This window comes from Bidens hawaiensis, unplaced genomic scaffold (genome assembly GCF_021521415.1).
Source record: "Bidens hawaiensis isolate Kalapana, Puna unplaced genomic scaffold, B.hawaiensis_p1.1 tig00004030_1, whole genome shotgun sequence".
NCBI lineage: Eukaryota > Viridiplantae > Streptophyta > Magnoliopsida > Asterales > Asteraceae > Bidens > Bidens hawaiensis.
Genome location: NW_027491238.1, coordinates 669,055 through 694,019, shown reverse-complemented (window position 1 = coordinate 694,019; position 24,965 = coordinate 669,055). Strand labels below are relative to the sequence as shown.

Here is a 24,965-nt window from a genome sequence, read left to right as displayed (position 1 = left end):
GCACACCGTACGTCTATCCAACGGGATAAAGAGGTGGCTTCTAGGGAGACCCTCAGCTCTATAATATATATGTATGAGGCAATAGAAAGTAAATGAAATAATAATAGTAATATTAATAATAATAATAATAGTAATAATAAAATAATAATAATAATAATACTATATGGTATGTGACCAAAATAAGGTAAATAGAAGCCTTAAGGTGCTCCTTTCTCCTTAAAAATCTTTAACTTTAATCCTACTTCTCCAATAATTCCTATCTCCAACCATATCCTCGGAGAGGTTTAGGTCTATCAAATCACGCCTAATCCTCTCATCCCAAGTCAATTTAGGTCGTCCTCTACCCCTCCTCCCCTCTATAGTCATGTTTTCTACGGATCTAACAGGATTCGTCGAATGTCTTCTCTTCACATGTCCAAACCATCTCAATCTGCACTCTCTTATCTTGTCTGATATGTTCGCTACCCCTAATCTCTCCCGAAACACAACATTTCTTATTCGGTCTAACCTTGTGTGCCCACACATCCATCGTAGCATTCTCATTTATGCTACCTCCATCTTCCGCACTTGTGCCTTCTTGATGGCCCAACAATCTGTTCCATATAGCATTGCAGGTCCAACTGCGACCCTATAAAATTTTCTCTTTAGTTTAGTTGGGAAACTCTTGTCGCACAATATACCTGTGGCTGCTTTCCATCTACACCATCCTATCTGGACTCGATGGGTCACATCACTGTCTAATTCCCCATCGCTCTGAACAAATGATCCTAGATACTTGAACTTCGTTACCTGCGGTACCACCTGCCCTTCAATTGTTTATAAATTCTCTAATTTATAAATTTTATATAATATGTATGTTAAAATTATATTTTAAAATTTTAAAATAAAAAATAAAAATTTTTTAAAAAATTAAATAGCCGGCTCGATGAGCTTGAACTTTAAACGAGCCGAGCTTGAGTTTGATTTTTCAGCTCGATAAAGAAAACGAGCCGAACTCGAGCTAGCTCGATTAAGTTTAAGCTCGGGCTCGAGCACACTCTAGCTCGACTCGACTCGACTCGGCTCGTTTACAGCCCTACTGCTACTTAAAGAAAATTGCAGCTAAACCCGTCAAAGCCTGTTAATTTTTTACTTTTCATTAAATTACATTTAATCACCTTTTAATCTTCTAATCTCTATATAACCTACTAATCTTTTGGTTTTGGATAATTTTGGAGCTTTGATGATTTTCTATTGGATAATTTTGGAGTTTTGGAATACATTATATATTTTAATTTTTTTTATTAAGTGCGCTATTTTTTTCTTTAGGCCCTCGCTTTTTTTGCGCCTTGCGCCTAGGCCACATGCGAGGGGCGTGCGCCTAACGCTTTTGATTACTATGGTTTTGATCTTACTCAAATTCATATGCAGCCTGAGAAAATCACATTTGGCTTGAAATTGGATCAGAGTAAACCAATTTATAGTGCTTTCAAGGCTATGAAGGAATCATCAGACTGGGAAACGTTAAGTGATGCGTGTAAACGTATAGTTGAATGTAAGTATCAACAAATTCCTATGTTTGATAGATAAAACTTGTTATTTTCTGATAGATATTGAAAAACTTTTGTGATCTTAAACCTTTAAAATGATAAATTGTCAGTCTTATTTTGGATTCCCTATTTTCTGTTAAAATAATTTGAGTGTTTTGACGTCTTTCTGCAACTTGATTACACATGCAGCATGAATAAAGGACGGACGCTGTTCTTAGTGGTATCTCACTTGAAGATGATGAAAGAGAAGAGTTTAATAAACTTCAACAGGTTATTGAATTCATATGTTTATTACTTCAAGCATTTGACTATTGATATTCACTATGCATGATGTAATGATTATAAATGCTACCATGTTCATCGTTAATATAACTAACTATACATAGATTAGTTGTTGCTGCAAGTACTTTATTATTGGCTAAAATCATAAACCTTATACTGTATTTACCTTTATCTATAAGCGAATCAATATAATATATAATGTTTTATTATGTATCATTAATTATGACATAATTCCAGGAGTTAGCAAAACTTTCCAAAAGATTTGGCGAAAATGTTCTAGATGCCACAAAGAAATTTGAAAAATTAATAACTGATAAGAATGAAATCGAAGGTTTACCAGCTACTGCTCTTGGCTTGGCTGCACAAATAGCCACATCAAAGGTTCGGAACGGAAAACTATTCATTTATATTTACGTTAATTCATCCAAATTAGCACAAAAGCATCAACTTTTTTATTTATTGATACTTTTTTAACCGATTTAGGGTCATGAAAATGCAACTGCAGAACATGGGCCATGGATGATAGCATTAGATGGGCCAAGTTTTATGTCTGTTATGCAACATGCTAAGAATCGGGCTTTGCGCGAGGAAATATACCGCGCTTATGTAACGCGTGCTTCAAGTGGAGATTTGGATAATACTCCGGTTATTGACCAAATTTTGAAGCTTAGGTTAGCAAAGGCTAAGCCTCTTGGATATAATAACTATGCAGAGGTTTAAATATTTCTTTTTGACAATTTAAGTTGCTATTTTACATATATTATCGCTTATTATTTAGAATTAATTGTTAACCTTGGCTACCAAGATGGCAACTGTTGATAAAGCAGAAGAGCTTCTTGAAAAACTGAGGAGTGCTTCTTGGGATGCTGCAGTTCAAGGTCATTATTTACTTTTATTGTAATTGTTTTAATCTTTCTAAAATTATGCTTTTACATATTGTAGATATGGAGGAGCTTAAGGAATTTCGTAGAAGTCAAGGTGCACCTGAAGCTGATGAATTGGCACACTGGGATATTAGCTTTTGGAGTGAAAGACTAAGAGAATCAAAATATGAGATAAATGAGGTTATGTTTCTCTAGTTTCTGTGATATCCCACTTATGAAATCCTAGTATAAGTTTTAATTGTTATTTCTTTTCTCGTAAAGTGAATATTGGACATGTATGTGGATTTTACAGCAAGAATTACGACCTTACTTTTCATTGCCTAAAGTTATGGATGGTCTTTTTAACCTTGTGAAGATGCTATTTGACATTGATGTTGTACCAGCTGACGGTTCAGCACCAGTAAGATAACATATAACTAATTTCTTCTTTTTGGTTAGATGGCTTGCGAGTTGGCTTCATAGATGCGATTATTTTGTAGGTTTGGAACAGTGATGTAAAATTTTACTGCATCAAAGATTCAACAGGGCTCCTATTTCATATTTTTTACTTTGATCCATATTCTCGGCCATCTGAGAAAAAAGGTGGTGCATGGATGGGCGAAGTCTATGCACGAACCCGTGTATTTTCACATGATAAAACCTCTGTTAGGCTACCTGTTGCTCATATGGTGTGCAATCAAATGCCACTTGTTGGTAACAAGCCAAGCCTTATGACTTTCCGTGAGGTATGCATTTAATTAGGAAAACAATTATTACATATTGCAACTATTACAGATTATGCTGTGTGATATATCGTTCGGTTTCTCAGGTGGAGACTGTATTCGATGAGTTTGGTCATGCACTTCAACATATGCTAACAAAACAAGATGTGGGTCTTGTCGCTGGTATACGTGGCATAGAGTGGGATGCTGTTGAATTACCTTCACAGTTCACAGAAAATTGGTGTTACCATAGGTATTAATTTACAGATTCTAATGTTAATTTTTGTCATAATTGATATTACTTTAATGCATTCTAATTTATATGAAAGTTAATATGATTCCTTAAATTAACATCACAGGGATACCCTGATGAGTATGGCCAAACACTACGAAACTGGAGAGTGTCTTCCTGAAGATATATATCAGAAGCTTCTTGCTGCAAGAACTTTCCGTGCGGGTACTATGAGTCTTCGTCAGGTTAGCCTAACAGTCACTACTTAGCTGGGAGCACTGTTTATGTTTTTTTAACAATACCTATATCAAGTATATTTTGCATATTTATCATAAAATGTGTATATATTGTCGTATCGACTATGTTTTTTGTTTAGTATCTATATTAAGTATCATTCACATATCTTCATCATAATAATGTGTATTTAGTGTCGTATCAACATAAGGTAAATGTGGTATATCGTGTTATGTTTTAGCGTCATTGGGTCAAACTAGTAATGGGAAAAACAGCTTAAAAAGCAACATCTCAAATGGGTCAAAACGCTTAACATGTCCATTTTGCCACCTCTAATAACGGGTCAGTATAGAAAATGATATAACATTTCATTTTCATACATGCTATTTTGTAGCTCAAGTTTGCAACCCTTGACTTGGAGCTGCATAGTAATTAAGTTCCCGGTGGACCCGAATCTATCTATGATGTTGACCAAAGAGTCGGTCAAAGAACTCAACTGATTCCTCCACTTCTAGAGGACCGGTTCCTTTGTGGTTTTAGCCATATTTTTGCAGGTTGGTTTTTTATATAAATCACTTTCATTTAGTATCAGTAATGGAACAAGTCTTCTTGTATAATTATTCTGTCGTCTATTTTTTGCTTTAATGGTTAATAACAGGTGGATATGCTGCTGGTTACTACAGTTACAAGGTATTAAGTATTAATTGTTCTTTTTAACACATTTTCATGGATTTTTTATAGTGAATTGTGATGGTTTAATATCATATATATTTTGCAGTGGGCTGAAGTGTTATCTGCAGATGCTTTTTCTGCATTTGAGGATGCTGGGTTAAATAATGATGAGGTATAATGATTAATGGTGCTAGTGAAATTGTATTTAATAATTATTTCTCAATTACTCTTCTTTTTATAACTCATAATTAAGGAAAGACAATACATATAAGGATACTTTATGGGTTTGGATTAAAATTGCTTTGTATACAGGCGTTAAAAGAGATGGGATACAGGTTCAGGGACACTGTACCTGCTCTTGGAGGGGGAAAAGATCTATTAGAGGTTATGAATATAATATTTTTCTAGAAATAATATTTGATCATGCCTTTTTTTGTATATAATTTTGTGATTTGATATGCAGGTTTTTATCGAGTTCCGTGGGCGTGAACCGTCTCCTGAGCCCTTGTTGAGGCACAATGGCTTATTGCAGACAATTGTATGAACATTTAGTGATATACTGCACATAGTAGATTTGAACTTGCTGAAAGGAGCCAAAAGTTTTAGATGCATTCAAGAAAAACAAAAGTATTTTTATTATCCATGATATAATTCTGATGTATTTATAGCCAAGATATACACAACTTCACAATGCTATGAAGTCCTGATTTTATAGGTTACACATCAAAATCGGTAATTTCATCTATTGTTTCGAGAAGCTAGTTATATATGAAAATAATTATTTGAACTGTGCTATAAGATAAATAAATGAAGTTGGCAATAGGAGATAACACTGGTAAGGACAAGTTTAGCCGACGTAGCCTCAAAATGGAATTTTTGGATCCAAATAGAGCCCCACGTCTTCTGGGATCCTTTGTACATGAGCTGTCCACGAGCCAATGTAATGAGGTGGCCAAGTAAACAATTGGAGCTGGTGAGAAGGCTAATGGATGATAAGAAGTTAAGAACCATGGTGCTTCCTGTTAGGGCAATGTCATGAGAACTTTTTTAATCACGTGTGGTCAAACCCAAACCTGAAGTGGGTTCAGAAGAAAAACCAAAGATGGTTAATGGTTATGGTCGATGACTCGATGTCTATAGTCTACAGTGTACGCCAAGTTGCCAAGCGATTACCACAAACCTTGTAGTTTAACGCTCTAGTGTGTGTTATAGATGGTGTAAATTATGTATTGTATTGATGATTGTAAGTAGGGTTTTAGAAGAGAATGAGTTATATACTTGGCCTATATTTACATAATACTATCTTTAACACTTGGCTAATAACACTGTGTCTAATATTCCCCTGCAAGCTAATGTGTCTAATATCCCCTTGCAAGCTAAAGTTGGAGAACGGCCAATAGCTTGGAGCATAAAACTATGAATCTCTATGTTGGGAAGGGCTTTGTAAAGTTACCTACGCCTTGATCTCCTGTTTTTATGAATCATACTTGTAATATTTCATTTGCGACTTGTTCAATTTGTTTTACTCTTGCATGAAAAGCCAGATTTGCATCAACATACGTTGCTCCAAGGTTATCACACCAGATAGTTGGGGCGTCTTTTGCATATGCCTCTCTTTTAGAAGTGTTTCTAGCCAAGTTATTTTGTGGCATTGTCAGCTAGAGCCTTATATTTAGCCTCTGTAGATAACCTGGAAATTGTTTTCTGCTTTCGTACAATCCAAGAAATGAGCTTGGAACCCATGTATATGACGAAAACCCCCTATGGATTGATGGTCATCTGGACTGCCAGCCCAATCAGCATCCGAGAAGACACAGTGACAAAGTTTCTTGCCATTGTGTATTAATGAAGGCCTTAAATGAGAGCATGAGTTGTGATGGATAATTAGTCAATGATCAATAATGCCTTTAAGTGGCGAAAGATACGTTTAGTAGCAGCCCAATGGTTCTCGAAAGGAGCGTGCATGTATTGGCATACTTTGTTGACAACAAATGTAATATCAGTCCGAGATAGAATTACATATTATAGGGCTTAACAAGTTGACAATACTCTGTTAGATTAAGTAATAGAGGACTGTCGCCAAGAGATAAAGGTTGAGAGGTGCTCATAGGAGTGGAGACCAGTTTGCACTCTGAATCCAGTATGTTGTGTGAGATCATGAATGTACTTTTTGTGAGAATAATAATTATGCCTTGAGGAACAAAGTATTTGCTGAGCAATTGAATTACACGGTTAACTGCAATTGTATTGTTCCACTAACTATGATGTCATTCACATAAACAAGAACGTAAAGGGTGGTTGTCTCACTTTTGTAGATAAAAAGAGAAGCATTCATTTTCTAGCCACGAAAACCGAAGTTGTTAAGGGCTTCTGATAGACGATGAAACCAAGCACGGGAAGCTTGTTTTTATCATATAAAGAGACTTGTGAAGTAATCATAAATGATCCAGGTGTTTAGGATCAACAAAGCCTTGTGATTGTTTAAGATTAGACTGTTTCAGTAGGATTCCCATGTAAAAAAGGCATTTTGAACATTGGTCAATTTTATTAATTTTGTTTCAATTACAATTTTAGGTCGTCAGCAGATTAGAAAAACCAGTATTTCAACTGAAAAGATTTCTGTAATGGGTTACTTGTTAAATATGGAGAGTATTTATTCTCAGGATTCCACGGGATCCGGGAATTCGTTTTAGTGGGAGCCGGTAGGGACAGGGAACACGTTAGGGGAAGTTTATGTGACTGATGTGTTGGAGCTCGAGGGGGCTTCAAGCCTTCAACGGGCTTTCAGGTTAACTGATGAGAATGTGATGGCGACTAGTGGAAGCTTAATGCTCATATTACATAGTACAATCAGGAGCGCAAATGATTGTATTTAAGGCCTCAGAGTTGAAGGTTGATGGTTTCATAAGTCTTGGGTAGGTCAAGTCTCTGTTGAAATCATAGAAAGAGGAGACGGGGACAGACCCGTTTGAGATTTCTTGTCTACTAAGTAACAAACCCTAGTCTAGTCTGTGCATATAGAGTAAATTGATATTTTGACCCACATAGTTTTTGTCTCATAGCTCATTTAGCCCAAAATAAAAATGTTGAAATAATGTGCATGTAACATTTATTATTTGCTAGCGGTTTTGGTCATGAGTCAAAAATGGTTAGTTTTTTTTATTTTTGTTCTATTTTTTTTCTTTTATTATTTTTATTGCTTTTACTTTTGTAGATATGTCAAAAACTTTATTAATTAGTTTACAAGTATTTATTTTATAAAAAGTATATATATATTGCTATCGTTTTATATATATTGTTACTAGGTTAGTGACCCGTGTGATACACAGGTATGATAAACTAAATTTGAATAACAGTTTCAAAAAAATTAGATGTGAAATGAAACGCTCTTTTTATACAATGCATAACTCGTTTTGATATGAAAATACATGTGAAATGAAAAGCTACAATGAACATTTACGTTTCCCAATTCCTCCAATAAACAACTTATAACATATTATAAGATTATTCCAGTGCACACAAACCATTTTGTCAATAGTCAACAACCTACAAACAAACCATATAGGGTACACATCCCACTAAACAACAAATCAGCCTTATGGAAAAAATAAGAGCTGGAGACAACCCCAATTTTATGATCATAATCAGAATTTTTGCCACCCCACTCTATAAACCTTAAAATCTCATTATCAACCCATAACTCCAAAAACTAAACAGCATATCAAAGGATGTTATCCCAAAAAACCATTTCCCATAATAACCCCATACGAGAATAACCAATCATATACGCTTATCATTACAATTCAATATTATTAACAAAATCATGATTAGGCCTATCTCAAAATTTAAATCTACATACCTCACAACAAATTAAAATAAAATGCAAACCAAAATATCAACTACAATGTTCCATAAAATAAAATGCAAACTAAAGTCAATACACAAATAAAATTACATTAAACAAAGGTAAATATATTTCACAAATCCATAAATACCTCCTTGTATACTACATTTGTAGTTGTATTGGTAACATTACCATTCTTGTCAATGATTAACAGTTTAAGTTCATCTCTGCTTTTAACTCGAGATAATGCTACATATAGTTGACCTGTGAAAAAACAGGCTCCTTCAAATACAAGCCCACTCTAGATAGCGACTGTCCTTGACTCTTTTTTATTGTCATTGCAAAACATACAGCCATTGGAAATTGTCTTCATTGAAACTTAAAAGGATTTTTTTTGTCAGTAGGTGTGAGTGACGTTCTATGTATATAAACTGGCTCGCCAATGTTAGTTCTGTAGGTTCCCAGCTGGATCTACACAGGAGTATCTCGTAACACGAGGGTGCGGAATCCCCACGTAATACGATACGAGTGTAAGATAAGCAATACGTTCAATAAGTAGGTAAACACACGAGATAATACTTGAAAACTTGATGTGTTACTATTGCCAACACGTGATGCACAAGATCACCAAAAACACGTTTAGCAAAAACCTTTCTCGCTCACCTCTTAAAACCCTAAGCTGAGGTTTAAATAGACCTCGACAACTTCGCCAACAAGCTAGGCGAAGTTGTCATAACTTCGCTAGTTCCCCAAGTTCGCGTATACATACCAGCGAACTTACATAATCAACAGTATTCGACACGTAACAAACAAACAAAACGATTACAGACACAGACAAAACACGAGATACTGAACTACTGACATCATGCACCAACAGACTCCCCCTTGGCAATAGCTTCATATCTCTATCTTCATTCTCGTGTCTTGTAATCTCAAAAATCACATGCCATCTTTCTTCAAGCATGAATGCCCTGCCTTACACAGACAGAGACCACCCTCTGGTACTTCTTGGCTTCATCCTTCCGCGCAGGAATGTAAAATATCTTTTTATCATTCAGTACCTGCAAATCAGCCTGAGACAAATTAACCAAGTGCATGGGATCATACACTCTCAGAATCTCCTGTTCATTTTCATCTTCCATAACAGCTTCAGCAGTCTGGCAGTCAACGTACCACCACTTGAGATCCTTTAACACATTCTTGGGCATCATCTTCATCGGAACCTCTTTCAAGCAACGAATTGGCTTATACTACATTACCATCCAGGGCTTGCCATCAGCCCGCATTCCCTGATCCTTATCTTCAACCAACCTTCCTTTCTGAGGCTTTAGAAGTTCAAACTTTTTCTCCTTAATAGCTTCCTTCCATACTATCTTTCCAATTATTCTTGCAATATCATCATCACTCCTATTAATCAATCTCAAATGAGCCAAATCTTTCACCTCACACTCAGGCAAAGTGTTCAGTGATCTCAATGCCTTCTTAAAGTACTGAATCCCATCATAACGCTTAATCACAAACAACTTTTACTGCTCATCATATAGCCATCAAATGATACCTTTCTTCGATTCAGCGTAGCCCTTGATACTGTAATTCTTCTTAAACATTGTCGGTACCGCAGGCTTCTTTGTCTTGACGAACCACTGAGCACAACCTTCTTTCCATCTCGGATGTTCTTCCCACTCAGACTCATCTGACACATTTGCATCTTGATTCAAGTTCACCTTTTCAACATTTGGAATATCATGCTCTACACCATCATCAATAATCTCACCTTCTTCTAACTCACTATCAATCTCAATTTGTTCACCAATCTTTTCAATCTCATCAATCGTTAACAGATCATCCTGTTCCAGCACTTCCTCATCATCAACAACCACCACATTTTCACCACCTATTCCACCTAATGTACCAGCAGACTCCCCCTGAGATGTGGAAGTCCCAAGAGTTTGTTCAGTTCTTGGCAACTCACCACCTGCACCTTCCGATGCATTGGGATCATCGTCTCTGTCTTGCCTCTTTTTGGTTCTCAACTCTTCACCCTTGCAGCTCGTGTCCCCCTGAGATGCTAAGAACTGTTTTAGAGCATCAAATAGTTTACTTTGTTCAACAAGGAGGGACGATTGGATCTGATTTTCTGCCACAAGTCGCTGGATAGCTTGCGTCTGAATAAGATTGATCCGTGATTGCTCAGCAACTACCCGTTCAAGAACCGCTATCCTTTCAGAATCAGACAAAGTAGCATTAAAGTCAAAACGCATGTGAGAAATATCTTGAGCATATGGTGGTGGAATTCTCAAACTAGCTGGAATGTCAGAAGTAGTCTGAAAAGTAACTGCGGGTGGTATTGAAACAGGTAACCCCGCAGTAGCAACCAACGTCGAGTCAACAAATCTAGTAACCACCTCCGATAGAGTAAGAGTAGGAGGCGACAAGGAAACTATGTCCGGTGCTGTAAACTGAAATGTGGTTGGAGGAGTACCAAAGGATGATGACGTTGTCACCAATGGAACACTTGGGGTTATCGACAGTGTGACAGTTGAAGAAACAGGAAACATAGTCATCCCCGATAACGAGGGTGGAGAAAAATGAACAACCCTCGAACCTTCACCAACTCTTAAACTTTCACCAACCCTTGCCTTCTTTGATCTTCGTACCATCCGATATAAATCCTCCTCATAATCAGATTCGCTGTCATCCGAATCTTTCTTTCTCTTTCCATGTATTCTTTCTTGTCTGGCAAGAATCTGTTGTGCTTCAACGATATCATCCGTGGAGGAGTCAGAGTCGGTTCTCTTAGAATCCGCCACCGATGTAGCGACCATGGACACATTTACCCCAGACGCCTCAGCCACTGAGACTTGAACTTCAGCAGCTGGATGAATCTGTTCCATGTCAAAGAAACCTTGCCCTCCAAAGGCAACTTCAAGGTCAACCTGTTCTACCGGTGCGGCAACAGGATCAGCAGGCGGTGCTTGCTGTACCACGGGTGGTTGAACCACAGGAGGTGGTTGAGGAACATTTGCCTGTTGCGGTGCCGGATCAAGAAATTCATCACCTTGAGGAGCAACATACGCAGGATTCACCAAATAACCAAACAAGGCAGTGTGCCTTGGACGGAGTTCAGTTTTACTTCGAGCACTTGATGACTTACATTGCGCAAAGATCCTCTTGGACACACTTTCCACATATGAAATAGGACGTCTTTGTGGCAGATTAGGAGCTACATGATTCAGAATCATCTGTAGAAATCTCGGATACATCAAAAATCTTTCCCGCGCCACAGCACGTCTCTGACGGTCAATCTCATAAAAAATCATCTGACCAAAGCTGTAAGGCTTGTTGTAGGTCAAGGCAGTCATTGCCGATTGCATTGTTGCACCCATACCATCTGTACCAGCTTTCCGACCGGACATGCACACTATCATCACATGCATAAAAAACCGCCACTGATCTAATAAAAAACCTTTCCTCCTCTGTGAGTCTCCCAACGGACCCGAATACCCCATACATAGAAATGCACCATCTCTGAATGATGCCGGAAAGTCTGTTGGGTCATCAGTCGTCTCATTCCCAAACTGTAAGGCTTCCCTTATCTAATTAGCCGAGAACTGTATCGCTTGTTCATTGACCGTTGCTCGCATCACCGGTGGATCAACACGACAATCATACTCAACCGTGTTCCAAAAATCTTCAATGTTTGGTAGTGAGATCGGAAGAGTAGTAGTAATAGCATGAAAAATACGTGAGCGTATGAGAAACGAGATAATCTCACGGTAACTGTCAACTCCTTGAGCATCTGGATCTAAAGTAATATACATGTTGTGTCCCAGGAAAAATTGACGGTTATTATCTCCTCCTTCATCACCACCAGCACCACCAGCTCCTGCCACAGCAATCATATCTGCACAACAAACAGTTGAAGTCAGTTCTTTGTCTAAACAAGACATAACTTATTGTGAACTTCGCTTAAATCCCAACTTCGCCAGAGAAATAACAGACCAGAACACTTAAATCAAATTTTTATCAGTAGCAGGCGAAGTTAGTAATGTGGCGAAGTTAAGTACAACTTCGCTGAAACCCTAACTTCGCCTCTGTAATCGGCGCATCAAGATGATCCAATTGTAGCTAGGTTTGGCCAATTCGAGGATGAAGACATGAAAGAGGTTGTTCGATAGAGACTCAGATGACCATATTTGTTACTAAAACACTGTTAAAACGAATTGTAGAACGAGGGTTTAAAGGACTGTTCAAACGAGGCCAGAAGTCGGATCATCAAGACACTGATTATCACCATATCTTACGAATTACGGGTCACAATGATCCTACAAACCTTTATCACGGACAAGAAACGGATTAATATGTGGTTCGAATCAAATGGATAGGTTCGCCGAGGGTTAGTTTTTGAAGATGATTTGACTCATTTGACCATCGAAACCCGTTAAATACTTTAAAGAAACCCCAGGGGCGAAGTTGTGTTAACTTCGCCCAAAATTAACATCGCTTAAAGTCAAACTTGTGGTCAACTTCGCCTATGTAGCTTACCAGTTAACTTCGCCATTTAGTTAAGTTCGCCCTTATTAACTTACAAACAGAACCTTATTAATCAAAGAGCACTTTTCTTTTTAAAAATCTCCATAAAAGATTTAAACTTGACGATCAAAGAACCAAGTAACCAAGTTTTATAAAAGTAAACCATAAAATGAAATGCATAACGAAAATTTGAGTAATAGAATAAACGGGATCAAATTTCAGTCTTGACGATAACCAGCATGTTTTAGAAAAGATCCGAACAGGAATCATACTAATTAAGTGGCTGTCACTCAGATCCATGTTCAGCGGTATTATGGCATAAAGAAACAGGTTGTAAGCAGGTATAAAACTTAGTATGGTTTTCATCGCTTCTGTGATACGGATTAGGTTCAATTAAGCTCAAAATTTAGATGGACATCACATGAGAGATTGTGATGCCTCCTATAAATTCTCAAAGCATATTTGGCTTTCCCCAAGTCACCCCGAGTTGACTTCGACCCGTAGTGTCTGATTAAACAATGAGCACACATCTATCTTTAGAGTCTTCTTCCCGTTCTTTCTTATGCTTGAAATATTCTTTCTTGCCTCTTTCTAGATATTTGAAACAACTTAAGCTTCAGAAGGCTTAATAATATATATATATATATATATATATATATATATATATATATATATATTTTACTGATACAAATAAGGACATTAATACAACTCCAAATTGTAGACAACTGCAAGTCCCGAATCTGGATCACTGCAGGTACTTAACACTATCTTTGCGGGAATCAGAACACTCACGGGCTCGTGTATGACTGGGTAATCACTTTTCTGCCTATCATTCGGAAAGATGTATATGGAGACATGCACAACTCAAAATGGTTTTCCACATTAAATCGAGGAGATTTAGTTTGTATCACTTCTACTTTTACGCACCATAGAAAGCTACCATAACATACAATGACTGTTCTAGAGTCTTTTAGGCCTAATAATTTCACCATTTAAGCACACAAAATCAGTTTTTCTATCACTTTCCAAGGTTGGATCAATTTTTTTAAACATCGTATTTTAACTTCTTACGAAGTTATAGACTTGAAAAATTATATCATCTCCCAATTTTTTTTTTAAATTCTATCGCCCCGATCAAGTCAAAGTCTTCAGGTAAACGGCTATCCTGAAGATCCAATGGATCAGCTGGACCGACCACATACGAGTATGTGTCCTTCTAACTAAGTATGAACGACTATTTTTCAGCAAAAGAATAAAAACCCATCATAAACCGCCCCGGTCACTTTCAGTCATCTGGTTAATGGCTATCCTCATAATCTATAAGTAGAAGTAAGGACCAAACATATCCGAAGATATGTCCTTTAAACTTAAGCAACCGACATAATTTTAAGCGACAGTGATGGTTTTTTTTTTTTTTTTCTTTTCTGAAAACAAGGTTACTTGGGATTGATCATCCCATTAAGCTCAACAAGATTTTGAAAACGGGATCGGTCAAACGCTTTAGTAAAAAGATCGGCAAAATTATCCAGTGAATCAACCTTTTCGAGCACAATTAATTTCTTCTCAGCACAATCCCGTATAAAATGATGACGAATGTCAATATGTTTAGTTTTACTGTGTTTAACGGGATTGTTAGTTACTGAGATTGCAGCAGTGTTATCAATGCAAATAGGAGTTTGAGTGAAATTCAGACCATAATCACGCAATTGCTGTTTTATCCATAAAACCTGGGAGCAGCAGTTTGATGCTGCCATGTACTCTGCTTCGCAGGTGGAAATGGCTACTGAGGTCTGCTTCTTGCTCTGCCACGACACCAATCTTCCTCTGAGAAACTGACATCCACCGGTTGTTGACTTCCTGTTCTGATTGCAACCTCCATAGTCAGAGTCGGTGTAAGCTACCAAATCCAATTCTCCCCCTTTCGAGTACCATAAACCCAACTTAGGCTTGCCTTTGAGATACCGCAAGATTCTCTTCACTCCCTTCATGTGAGATTCCTTCGGGTTTGCCTAAAAACGAGCACAAAGACAAACTGCAAACATAATGTCAGGTCTAGATGCTGTTAAATACATTAAAGAACCTATGATTGCCCGATATTGAGTGGGGTCCACATCATTATCACTGTCGGAATCAGCACCCAGTTTGTGGTTGACGCAGATTGGAGTGTCAAATGGGGTACTATCATCCATCTTGAAGCGTTTGAGCACATCATGGACATATTTCGTTTGATGAATAAACATGCCATCTTTCTTCTGATCTACCTGCAAACCCAAAAAGAAAGTTAATTCACCCATGGCGCTCATCTCAAACCTCTTCTTCATGACCGCTTCAAATTCCTGACACATAGTGACTTTTGATGCAGCAAAAATGATGTTGTCCACATAAACCTGAACGAGAAGAAACTCTCCCCCTTTTCTCCTGATAAACAGCGTACTATCAATCTTTCCTCTTTCAAACCCATTTTCTAGCAAGTAGTCTGACAATGTTGCGTACCAGGCATGAGGAGCCTGATGTAACCTATATAATGCTTTACTCAGTTTGTACACATGATCAGGAAAATCTGGGTCAGGGAAACCCGGGGGTTGTGCAACATAAACCACCTCATCGACTTTACCATAAAGAAATGCGCTTTTCACATCTAACTGAAACACTTTCATTTCTTTGTGTGTAGCATACGCCAAAAACAGTCGGATTGCCTCCAATCTCGCTACAGGAGCAAACACTTCATTGTAATCGACGCCTTCCTGCTGATTAAACCCTTTCACTACCAATCTTTCCTTGTTCCGTATGATTATCCCCTTCTCATCTCTCTTACATTTAAATACCCACTTTGTACCGATTGCAGTTACTTCTTGCGGTTTTTAAACTAATTGCCATACTTCCATCATCTCAAAGTGTGCCAGTTCTTCCTGCATGGCTTCAACCCACGAGCTATCCTTCAGTGTCATTTGATAATTCTTTGGTTTAATCTGGCTGATGAAGCAGGTGTACAAGCATTCATTTATTATACCCGTCTCTTTAATGCTTGCATAAACGCATGTGTGTTCATCCAAACTTCTTCTTGTACGAACACTGTTAGAAGGATTACCGATTACATTCTCCAAAGGATGATTCTTGTGAACTCTAGTAGTCTGAATCCGACCAACTTCCATATTATTCTCAAGATTTGAAGAAAGTTCATCAGTGTGAGTCTGAGGTTGAGTGTGAAATGGATTATAGAACTCATCATCAATCGAGATAGCAGGAGATTCAACCGCATTGGGCGAGGTTGGTTGATTTTCATCATATTGTGGACGTTGCACAATGGTCTCCTCGTCGTCATACAGTATCTGCGAGGCTACTTTCTCATCAATGTCTGCAAAATCCAAGTAGGGCACATTAAAATATTTGAAAAGCTTATCATAGTCGAAAGCCTCTGCTGGTCCCATGCTAGGCTTTGGTGATTTGTAACTAGTAATGTCAGTGTTACAGACCACCTCAACCTTGCTGTTCGATAGATTAAAGACTCTTCTGTTGGGTGTCCCAACAACATAGCCGACTAAGGTACCTTCGTTGGCTTTCTCACCAAATTTAGAGTTAGTCTTTAATATCGAACATGGGGACCCGAAAGGTTCGAGACCCTTCAAGTTTGGCTTTCTACCATGCATAAGTTCATAACATGTTTTATTTAATCTCTTAACAGTTAAAACACGATTAAGGATATAACAGGCTGTAGCAACAGCCTCAGCCCAGAACACCACAGGAAGTTTAGCATCTGCCAGCATGGTCCTGGCGCCTTCGATTAGCGTTCTATTCTTCCTCTCAGCTACTCCAATTTGTTGCTGAGTATATGGGGCGCTGTACTGATGCTCTATCCCTTTTTGTAAGCAGAACATCTCCATCTGATAGTTCTTGAACTCTGTACCATTATCACTCCTGATGTACTTAACCTTTCTTCCAACAATATTCTCAACCTTGGTAATCAAGTTAATTACCAACTGAACTGTTTCATCTTTTGCCTTCAAAAAATAGACCCAAGAGTATCGAGAGTAATCATCGGTTACCACCAGACAATATGAAGTTCCTCCTAGACTCTTTACATTCACAGGACCAAAGAGATCCATGTGAAGTAGGTCCAAGGTGTTGACAGTTGAGTTAACTTTCTTGGAGTGATGAGGCTTCTTGTGCTATTTTCCTTTCTTGCACGATACACATTGGTCTTCAAAATTGAAGTTCTTCAAAGGAACCCCTATCACCAACCCATTCTTGACTATGTAGTTCATCTTACGAAGATGTATATGACCCATTCTTCGGTGCCACAGTTCTGACTCAGATTCAGTTGCTTTTGACAGAAGGCATGATTCTTCTGTTGTCATCTCGGTTGATCTCATACCCATCACATACGTGTTTCTCTCTCTTGGAGCTCTCATTACAACCCATGTCTCTGGTATTTTGAAACCAGGATAAAGCACGAGTGCCTCATCTTTAGTGAAATGAACAGTGTATTCTTTATCACAGATCTGAGAAACACTCAACAAGTTATGCTTGAACTCTTCTACAAAATTCACCTTTTTCCAACTTTATTCTCCCATTTGTCACGGTCCCAATACCACTAATTCTTCCCCCACTTTCTCCAGCGAAACTTACTCTTCCTCCTTGAACAGACTTCCAGTCACGTAACAATTTCTTGTTACCAGTCATGTGCCGGGAACAGCCACTGTCAACAACCCACATATTGTTTACAGCCCTTTTTGACTGTTCCTGCACAATTGAAGAAATAGATTAAAATCTGGGGACCCAAGACCAGAAGGTCTTGGGTTGGGTAAACCTGTTATCCGGCATCCAGTACCTTGGTTGCCCAAAGTCAGTTTGAGGAAAGTTTCTATTAGTTCTGTAGGAGAAATTTCCAGATGACTGGCTATGAGACCATCTAAAACTTCGTGAGTTAATTGGACTATAATTATTGTTTTGGTAATTTACTGGGAGAAAACGAGACTGATTTCTTTGAAATCTTGGTTTAGACCAATGATTGTAAGTTGGTATGTTAGTGTTTTTACTAGCATCACCGTTAGTACTCGTTTTATACTCAGTTTTAGTAGGCCTCATATTTCTAGCTTTTCTCTGTTTCAGAGGACAGTCAGCGACAAGATGTCCTATCCTGTTGCATCTAAAACAACTTCTGTTCTTCTGTTTTTGTTGAACTTTCGTCTCAGAAGTTGTTGCAGATGTTGAGGTAGCGTTACTATCCGTTTGTCTCACATATGGTGGGACGAACGGATTTAGAGAATATTTCTTTTCATCAAACTTATAGTCCTCCCCTCGTTTTAGTAACACAACCTCTTCTTTTATCTCATCTGATTCAGAAGGCTTGTCTGAATTTGATGAGACGGAGCTAGAGACAGATCCAGTGACATTAGAAGTTGTCTTACTTGTTTCACTCTCATTAACTTTGGTTTCTATAGCAGAAACTTTTATTGGAACTGTCTGACTAATTTCAACATTCTCAGATTGCTGATTACTAGGATTATAAGTATAGTTATTATTGTATGGTGGTGGAACTTCTGAGAATCCAATTCCCCCTTTGATAACCGGGGAACGTTGAACACTTATGATGTGATCCATCATCGCAGAAGAATTTCTAAATTGTTCAATTTTTCTGTTTAGTTCCACCACTTTCACCTGGTAATCAGCTATCTGTTTATCTTTTTCAGCAATTAGTTTGGTCTTTTCTTCTAACGCTTCATAACTAAGATCAATCACTTGTATTTTTTCAGCTAGAGTGGCTTTAAGACTTTTGATGTCCTTTTCGCTCGCTTTTATTTTTACCGAGTAACTATTCTCTTTAGTTTTAGAATAGTGATGATCTTCTTTTAAGGTTTAAAATTGTGTGTCCAAACTAACAAACTGATCAGTTAATGTTTTCAATTGATCAGATAGATTTTCACATTGTTCACAATGAAGTTCAGAACTTACCTCAGAGAGCTGATCGTTCACTTCTGCCATGTATGCTTGATCTTCTCCAGTCTTCCTCTCACTTCCTCCACTTTCAATGTTTACCAGATTTGCCTGTTCGAGCATCTCCTCAACTTGTATATTCCAGTTGTATCCACCGTTCTGTTGAGATACCATAGCCTTATTTTCACTACCACCCCCATTCTGTTGAGCATGCCTGTTCTGACTTTGTTCGACTCTTTCATTTGTACATTCCTTAGCAAAGTGACCATTTTATTGACAGTTATAACAGCGAACCTTTGATTTATCAAACCCTGATCTTTCTCCAACAAACTTTCTACCCGTTTTCTTCATAAATCTCTTTACCCTTCTGACTATCATAGCCATCTGCCACTGCAGATCCATCTTTTCCAGATCATCAGCATCGATCTGATTACAGTCTTCATCCAAAGTTGCAGGGTCGACTATTTTACCTTTGATATAGTTCTCATAAGATGCAATGAAGGATGCATAGAGGGCAAATTGTTGTTCAGCAGATTTCACACTCACAGGAATCTGTGAGTAGTTATTGCTTGGAGCATTGGATGAGAAATTTCCAGATGCAGTTTGAGGCTTTGAGGAATTACTCCCTCCTGCTACGAAACTTACACCACCATCCATATTGAGAATCACATGACCATCTGGAGTGGATTTTGATTCCCCCTTAGAGTAGTAGGCCGTGGATTCTAATTTTGAGCTTGAGCTCTGAGTGACTTTAGCACCATACATTCCCGGATCCTGAACCTGATCAGTTGGTGTCTCCTTTCGAACCATGTTAAGTTCAAAATTTCGTAACTTATTGACCACTGTTTCCAAATCAATCTTGTCAAAATCTTTATCTTCTCTCATCAGAACAGTGTACATTTCCCATTTCGGTGGGAGAGCATCAAGAAGTTTCTCTACTACCTCTCTTCCTTGTATTCAATGGAGTAATTATTTAGTTTGGTCATCAAATGATAATATCGTGTGATGATATCATCAAGTGATTCATTTTTCAAATACTTGAATACAGAGAATTGGGTTTTAGCAGCTTTGTCTTGGAAGTACGTATCCCCACATTACCTTCATATCTATTTTCTAGTGCTTCCCATAGCTCTCTAGCAGTTTTGTATTTCTTGAAGGTATGAAGAATCTCTTGTGGAAGAGCCATTGTTATAGCTGCATAAGCTTTACACTCTGCCCCATACATTTTCTTTTCGTCCTCTTCCATCTTACTGTATTTCTTAATCTGTTCACGGCCTTCAAACATGGATGTTGGTGGAATGTACCCGTCTTGAATGCAGACCCACATCTTAGCATCTTGATACTTCACATACTGTTCAAACCGATCTTTCCATGCGACGAAATCAGTACCCTTCAGTAGTTTTGGAGCTTTAGTTGCAGAACCAGCTTCAACCTCCATTTTTACTAGTTCTGTGATGTTTATCGAAGTCATTGTTGAAAAATAGAGATTCAAGAATCAAAAACAAAGTTCTGTGATTCAGCTATAGCGAAGTTAGTATAACTTCGCTCTTTAGTCTAACTTCGCTGTGGTATAACTTCGCTGTAGTATAACTACGCTGTAGTATAACTTCGCTGAGGTTTAACTTCGCAGAGGTTTAACTTTGCAGAGGTTTAACTTCGCTGAACAACTTCGCTAGCTTGTTATAAGTTCGCTTAAACCCTACTTTTTGTTACAACTTCGCTTGATGAACGTCGGGTTTTGCAGGTTTTAGTTGGGTTGATTGCGAGGGACGCGAGGGTGATTTGGAGGTAAGTTTGATGAGGGAAGATGGGCAAGACACAAAAACTAGGTATTTCAACGTAAACTCGTTCCGCGAATAGTTAAACGGAACGATCTTAACACCCGTGTGATAATCTCGAACCACATAATCACGAGCAAAATGCTCTGATAGCAATTGTAGGTTCCCAGCTGGATCTACACAGAAGTATCTCGTAACACGAGGGTGCGGAATTCCCACGTAATACGATACGAGTGTAAGATAAGCAATATGTTAAATAAGTTGGTAAACACACGAGATAATACTTGAAAACTTGATGTCTTACTATTGCTAACACGTGATGCACAAGATCACCAAAAACACGTTTAGCAAAAACCTTTCTCGCTCACCTCTTAAAACCCGAAGCTGAGGTTTAAATAGATATCGACAACTTCGCCAACAAGCTATGCGAAGTTGTCATAACTTCGCTAGTTCCCCATGTTCGCATATACATACTAGCGAACTTACATAATCAACAGTATTCGACACATAACAAACAAAACGATTACAGAAACAGACAAAACACGAGATACTGAATTACTGACATCATGCACCAACAAGTTCCAGATATTATTTTAGCTTTTATTACACGATTTCCTGTTAACATTACTTGAAGTCTAGTTCCATTACATAACCCACCTTTTTTATCAAGATTTCTTAAGAGCATAAATGGACCCCAACCTTAAGGACCAATTTATGATTCGACATACCAGATATTTTTAGCCCGTTTAGAATATCAGGTGAGTACAATGATTCATCAAAATTTTCATTAAGATACTCCTCCTGGAATATACTATCTGAACTTAGATATTCCTTTTCATTACCTAGAAAAATCGATAGCAGCCGATCATTGATCTCTTAAACAACTTCATTAGTAGGTGCAAGTAGTGCTCTGTCTTCAAAAAAATTCGGTTCCCTATAATTTGATGGAATAGAAGGGAAGACAAAGTTAATAAGATCAGAAACAGAATCCAACGAAGTTTTAATGAGAAGATCATCAGGAATATCAATACTTGCTTCCCCATCATTGGTTCCACCAACTTTTCCTTCACCTAAATCTAACAACCATTGAGAAAACAACTTGGTTTGTTCCATATTAGAGGAATCACCTACTACATTCAACATCATGTTTTTAGTTAGTCTTAGGACTTTGCATTCTGACCATAAGTAGGGCGAACTTAAAGAAGAATTAACTATGTCTTGTATGCTTCCGTTTTGAACAACTGGTAAAATTTGCCTGAAATCACCTCCAAAAACAATTACTTTGCCACCGAACGGCAATGCATTACATTTCAATACGTCTTTCAAAGTCCTATCTAGTGCTTCAATTGCATGTTTATGAACCATTGGTGCTTCATCCCATATTATTAATCTGGTTTCACTTACAAGTTGAGCATCATCCGTGCCTGTGCCTGGCTTTATAGTGCATGTAGAGTATTCATTTAGGTTTTTCGGAATATGAAATCTAGAGTGTCCTGTCCTACCTCTTGTCAATAACAAAAATGCAATTCCGCTAAAGGCAACATTTAACACAATCTGACCTTTGGATCTTATGCTTGCAGATAATGTCTTCCATAGAAACGTTTACCAGTTCCATCGTATCCATTCACAAAAATAAACACCTCTTTTATTTATTTCAACTGCTTTTGTGATTTCAAGGAATATACATCTTTGTTCTTCAGTCAACAAAACAAAAAGATTATCATACTCGTTTTGAAGATCTTGCGGTTCATAATTAAGTTCTTCGTTGATCAAAAGATTGTTAGAGGTAGATACTGAATGCTCATCAGGGAAAGGCATGGTTTCAAAGTTTCTTAGTGTTGTACCATTCCGAAGTAATAGCTTTTCAATCTCATACAATGTTAAGTTTTTATTTGGTCTTCGGTAAATGATAAATCTGTAGAACAAAAACAGAAAATTCAAACTTTAGTGTTACATCTATCTATATATCCTTTTATATAAAATTGTAAAGAAATTTAGCTGTTAAATAAACTTAACTAACCTTTAGACTTTAAAGCACGTTGCTGATTATAAAGAATACCATCTGACAAAATTTCCCAACTTTTTTCCCAAACAAAATCTGGTCTAGATGGACAGTGAGACGTTAACATCATAGCAAATAAATTTCTTAGATAACCACCGGAACCAGAATTACTTGCTTCTTTAATTGCTTCAATATACTCCATATCATCATCTAATAGGCCACACTCATAGCATGCATCTCTAAACGTAAGGAATACTACACCATTTACAGTGCGGATGTCCTCGAATGAAGTTGGACCTTTTACTTTGTTTAGTAGAATTCTTAGAAAATACGCTTCACCAAGTGCCGGAGATACCGAATGAATTCTACCAACGGAAAGGAAAGGATTAATTCAAATATTTGAATTAATTACAAAAGCTAATATCATGCCTAATATCAAATTTATATTCTCTGCATAATTAGATTGATTGCCCTAGTTATTGTAATTGTATTTTCACTCCTTAATTTTAGCTTGTACAATTGTTATATATTGTAACCTTCATATCAATAGAAATCATCTTTTCCATTTATCATTTTCTATAATGATATCACAGCCTACGATCTAAATCATTGTTGCTGAACACTTTCAATCACCTTGGGAAGCAATCTGAACACTTTCAATTGCCCCTCAAAATTTCCTTAGCCATTATCATCACCAATTTTTGGTCGGCCCATTTTTCTTTGTCTGCCAATCATAAACAACTACTGCCCTAACCACCTTCTTTTACCTATTGTCAATTAATTTCATTCACTATGCCAAACAATAATGAAATTCTCACCACCCCACAAAATACCAACCCACCACCCAATAGTACTCGTCCTTTCCTTGGAAAATGTCAATGGTGTCACACTAGAGGCCACACCCTCACCAATTTCCTACGGTTTAAGAAACAATTGCCTCACATCGTTGTTCCTCCTTTCATCCCTCGCCCTCCTACCAAAACCAGCCCCCAAGTCAACATATTAGCTATGCAAAACATGCAAAATAATCGCATTCAAAACACTATTAATTGGCTAATGGATAGTGGCGCCACCCACCATGTAACAAACGACCTCAACGCCTTGGCTAACCATGCTCCCTATGATGGAAATGAGAAAATTGTAATTGGTTATGGTTCATATCTTAAAATTACTCATATTGGTTCACTCGTAATATACACACAAACCACTACTCTTCTACATAATGATGTTCTTTGCGTACCTACCATGTCTAGAAATATTATCTCCCTATCTCGTTTATGTTATGATAATTATATTCTAATCCAGTTCTTTCAAAGTGCGTTTCTTATCAAGGATCCAAATTCGAATCTCCTCCTCTTTAAAGGACAAGCCAGCCATGGAATTTATGAACTTCGTTCTACTTCCAATCAACTTCCGTCAACGTTCACTATCCAAAAGACTACCTCCAAGTTTTGGCATCATAGATTGGGCCACCCAAAATACTAAGGTTCAAAAACTTTTGTCTTCCGTTGTTCCTTGTATTTCGCATTCGGATAAACACTGTAAATCTTGCCACATAAACAAGAGTCATAAGTTACCATTTCACAAATCCACCTTAATTTCAAATGCTCCCTTACAATTAATTTTTTCGGATGTTTGGTCCTCACCCATCACCTCCATAGATGGTTACAAATATTATATTATTTTTGTGGATCATTTTACAAAATATACATGGTTATATCAACTTAAAAATAAATCTGATTCCTTATCAACCTTTATCCGTTTTCAAAATTTAGTTGAAAACTATTTTCAAACAACCATTAAACAACTATTCTCCGACAATGGCGGTGAATACATTAAACTTTCATCTCATCTACAATCCCATGACATTTCTCATCTTACCTCACCACCACACATACCCGAACACAACGGATATGCCGAACGTCGACATCGTCAAATCGTAGAAACCGGCTTATCCCTTCTTACTCATGCAAAAATGCCAACAGCTTATTGGCCGTTTGCTATGGCCGCCGCAGCTTATCTCATCAACCGCTTGCCTACTCCCACTCTCAAAAACACCTCTCCATACCACAAGTTATTTCACAAACAACCGAACTAAGGCAAACTAAGAAGTTTTGGTTGCCTTTGTTATCCTTGGTTAAGACCATACACACCCCATAAGCTACACCCAAAATCCAAACCATGAATCTTTATTGGGTATTCACCGACTCAAAGTGCCTATTACGCACTTGATCCCACTTCAAATAAACTCCACACTTCTAGGCACGTTACTTTTGTTGAAGACCAATTTCCATATCAACAACTCACCATCTCTACAGTTTCTCCCCCAAACCCACATGA

At 37.7% G+C, this 24,965-nt stretch overlaps 1 pseudogene across 1 annotated transcript; it reads left to right on the top strand.

The window, feature by feature from the left end:
- The first annotated feature begins 1,404 nt into the window (after window positions 1-1,404).
- On the top strand, window positions 1,405-5,326 carry LOC143625273 (putative cytosolic oligopeptidase A; annotated as a pseudogene). The gene is made up of 15 exons (XR_013152251.1): window positions 1,405-1,556; window positions 1,730-1,799; window positions 2,049-2,192; window positions 2,295-2,525; window positions 2,590-2,689; window positions 2,754-2,875; window positions 2,988-3,095; window positions 3,175-3,420; window positions 3,504-3,649; window positions 3,756-3,873; window positions 4,257-4,416; window positions 4,521-4,552; window positions 4,641-4,706; window positions 4,847-4,918; window positions 4,998-5,326. The product of XR_013152251.1 is annotated as a putative cytosolic oligopeptidase A (transcript).
- The last annotated feature ends 19,639 nt before the right edge of the window (window positions 5,327-24,965 follow it).